Below are 3,678 nucleotides of genomic sequence, written 5' to 3'. Positions count from 1 at the left end.
GGCAGAGGGAGCACAGTGTGTCCCCACTTGTCAGTGCAGCAGAGGGAGCACAGGGTGTCCCCACTTGCCGTCAGCTCAGCATCTGTACACAGAGGCACACAGGGTGAAAGACCGCCTGGCTGATGTGGTCTGTTCTGTGGCAGAGGCATTAAACTGCCTTCCCCCTGCAGGCAGTCCCTGTTTGGGATGGCGCCACGTGAATGAAAATGGGGTGTTTCTGTGTTGTGAAGTGTACGTGGGAACAAAGTGTTTGTGGGAACTGTGTGCTGACTTCTCCTGAGACCCATGGAGTGAAACCTCAAAGCCAGTGCCCTCCAGGAATTTCTCTTCACAAGGTCACCTGTAAAAACAGCCCTGCTCAGTAGTGTTTTGACATCCTGGTATTCCTCTCGTGGACAGTTTTGGAGACTTAACGGAAGAGAAATGAGTGATTGTGTACTTTAAAATTAGTTTAGGGCTTTGGGAGCTCTAAATGTTATCCTGTTACTAATCCACATTTACTTGTGGATGTATTAGCCTTGCAGAGAAGAGTCTTCTCACCATCCTTCCTGTGCAGGTACAGTGAAGGGTGTTATTATTATAGTGAAGGAAGTGGAAGCCTCGGGCTGGGGGAAGCAGATGGAGCTCGGGAAAGACGCCCAGCTACCTTCCCGTGGTCTGGATACAAGTGGGGTCCTGTGGGGTGACCCCTGCAAAGGCCATGGAGCTCCATGCAGACTGCAGTCACTAACCACATTCAGAGTTGCCTGAGGGAGCCTATGACGCTGTGGGTGACTGCGTGAATTACCTATGTAGTCCTCATCCTGGGAAAGTGGCCAAAAGCAAGTACTGTCAAATGCCCATTAATTACATTAACTATCGATTTCTGTTTTGCTGGGAGGTGCCTAACAGCCAGCATTAAAGAATTATATTCTCATTAACAATATTTTCTTTTAAGTTATTTAAGTATATTTTTCTGCTCATAAAAGAAATTAAAAAAAAAAAAACAAATATAAGGCCACCTTCAGAAGTCCACCCAAGGAGCAAGCACCTCCAGCCGTCTTCCCCTAAAGCTCACCCACCCTGTGAGTGATGACATCTCCCACAGCTCCACAGCAGTGGGGTCTGGAGACCTGCAGGTATGAGCAGGCATGTGCTCCTGCACAGGTCAGGGCCAAGAGGGAGGCATCTGAGTCCTCTGGGTGTGTGAGTCCTGTCATCGGAACTCCTGGCCACAAAAATGCTTGTTTTTGTTTTAAAACAAAAGTGATGCTGTCATTTACATTTGACTTCTGGGGCTGATACTTACTGTAAGTGAAACTAGAACCCAATTTCTGAAGGCTGGGCCATCACATCACTCCTTTGTATATTTTAGTTTCCTTATTAATCCTGTTTTAGGAGCTGAGTTTCAGGGTGTTTTTAAAAAATATTATTATTTTCAAAAAAGTCCTGCATATTAGACTTTTATGTACCTAAAGAGTAAAGAAAGAATGACAGGCCTCGTCTAACTGGTGAGTACTGATTGTGTACACCGTCCTCGGTAAACTCCAGGCAGTTTCTCAATTAGGGAGGTAAGGACTTGAGTTGACTTTGCCACATGGGAAATGGATTTTGTACATACTATCTTGACAAATAGGTGTCTTTGTTTGAAAGTCTACCCTGTGCCTGTTTGCTGTCATCTCACCACATTCTGAAAACACCAGGTGTGATCACAAACAACTCCTCATCCTGTTTGTGTAGCTGCCTGTGTTTACTTGCTTTTGTTGCAAAACCCTAGGTCATTGGCTGGACTTTGAGTGTATGTTTTTGGTGTCTGCCTTTTTTGTTTCTGTTTAAACACTGGAGGTGAAACCATGAGATAACATTCCCAGCTGGTAAGCAAGGGAGGTGGTAGATTCTTCTGTTTTTCCTGTAAACCTGCATATCCATTAATGAATAAGGGCTAAGTCCACATGGGTGGGTCCAGTGGGCTTGGGTCAGCAATCTTTAGACATTCCCTCTTCATTTTCATGCACATCCCCAAATGTGATGCCATCTCCTGACAGTGCTGGCTGGGGGGGTGGGATTTGAGTGTTCTACAAGGTGCTTTCAGCCCCCGTGGAGGGTGCAACCCTGGAGGACAGAGCACTGCTCAGCATGGCAGAGCGAGGCCCCCTGTTGACTCAGGCAAGAGTAATCCCAGCATCACAGTGGACTCAGGTCAAGTAGGGCTGACTCGGTTCAAACAAACATGCAGCATTTTCATAGAGAAGGAGCTGAGGGTGCAGTCAGCACTGAACAAGACATGTCCATCAGGAGTGGAAGCCATGTGGAACGGACCGTGGGGACCACATTGTACCGCATTGGAGGAAGTTGCCCTCCACAACTATTTCCTAGATTTAAAATAAAAAGGTGTAGCTAGTTTTTAAATATTTTTTCCTAATACATGTAATTGGATGTGAAGCTCATCAAGGTTTATTTGTGATTTATCCTACATTGTAAGTGTCCCCAGTGTCTGCGGGCAGGGCTAGGCTGTGTGTCAGCCTGGGAGCACCCTCTGTGAAGGCAGCCTCCTCATCTGCCACAGCAAACAGACGAGAAGTGAGTGGAGGACTGAGATCCGGCCAAGTTCATGGGTGCAGCGGGGAACCTGTAGGCCTCTGCCTAGGGGGACAGGGTGTTCCTTGTCTCAGTCTCCCCCACTAAGTCAGGTTCACCTGCTACAGTCGGCCTTTCTGTCACCTCAGGGACCTGCAGTCTGGTTGTCACTGCCCCCTCTTTCTGCTGCCACCTGTGACCCTGAGAAGAACCCGGGTAGCTCTAGTCACCTGTCCTTGGGGTTGTTATGTCCCCTTGACGGGATTCTCTAGGCCCTTCCTTACTTCATGGTCAGGCAGCAAGGACAGCCACCTCCATAGGTATCTCCTGGCACTTCTCTAATGGCCCTTTCCTTTGGGCTTGGTGTCCCTCCCGAGTTCCTCGGAAGAGGTTTCTTGCTTTCCCAGATTCCACCATCAGGAAAAAAGAGCGTTTCCTCTACCTTCTTAGGTTCAGAGCACCCGGGCCTGCACATTACACTGGAAAAAGGTGGCTCTTCAAGAGAAAAGATGGATTTTGATTCCCTGTGACCAGGGAATTCACAGAAAGGTGGGGGGCACAGAGGCAGTTGACTCTGGGACTTCTGTGTCATATTCACAGGGTTGGGGAGGCAGAGAGCAGTTCTGGAAGATGAGTGATTTAGCAGAAATCAGTGAGCCCTCGGGAGAGCAGAGGCGGGGTGCAGTACTTCATGGTGGTACCTGTGTGGGTGATTTCTTCTCCCAGTGCTGACCTGTGTCAACGCACTGCCTGGGGTAGTAAGACCAAACTTTCCTGGTTTGCAGCTCCTTGGGGGTGGACTCTGGATAGCTGAGCTCTTTTAGTAGATAAGAGCAGTGTAGAGAAAGCCCCTCCTATAGTGGCCATGCTCAAACACTCAGCTCCCAGTGAGCCTTAGGTCTCTGTGCCTTCTGGGACCCTCCTCCAGACACCCCACGGTAACTGTCTGCACCTGCTCCAGACACTGAGCATCTGGCTGGCCGAAGGCCACACCTGTGCCTGCTAAGCACTCATAACCTCTCATTCTGCACAACCCAGTGGGTGCCAAGCCTCTGGTTCCCAGGTCCTGCCTCCTGGCTCAGCAGCCTCACTGTCCACATCCTGGGTGCTGGGTCTGGGCCT

At 49.2% G+C, this 3,678-nt stretch overlaps 1 protein-coding gene across 1 annotated transcript in view; it reads left to right on the top strand.

Annotated features, from left to right (window-relative positions):
* The window catches only part of PUDP (pseudouridine 5'-phosphatase), an 85,594-nt gene that overhangs the window by 54,176 nt on the left and 27,740 nt on the right, over window positions 1-3,678 (top strand). The window lies entirely within an intron of this gene.

This window comes from Otolemur garnettii, unplaced genomic scaffold (assembly GCF_000181295.1).
Source record: "Otolemur garnettii isolate 467f Iridium unplaced genomic scaffold, OtoGar3 scaffold00065, whole genome shotgun sequence".
NCBI classification, from domain to species: domain Eukaryota; kingdom Metazoa; phylum Chordata; class Mammalia; order Primates; family Galagidae; genus Otolemur; species Otolemur garnettii.
This window is presented reverse-complemented; position numbering and strand designations above follow the sequence as displayed.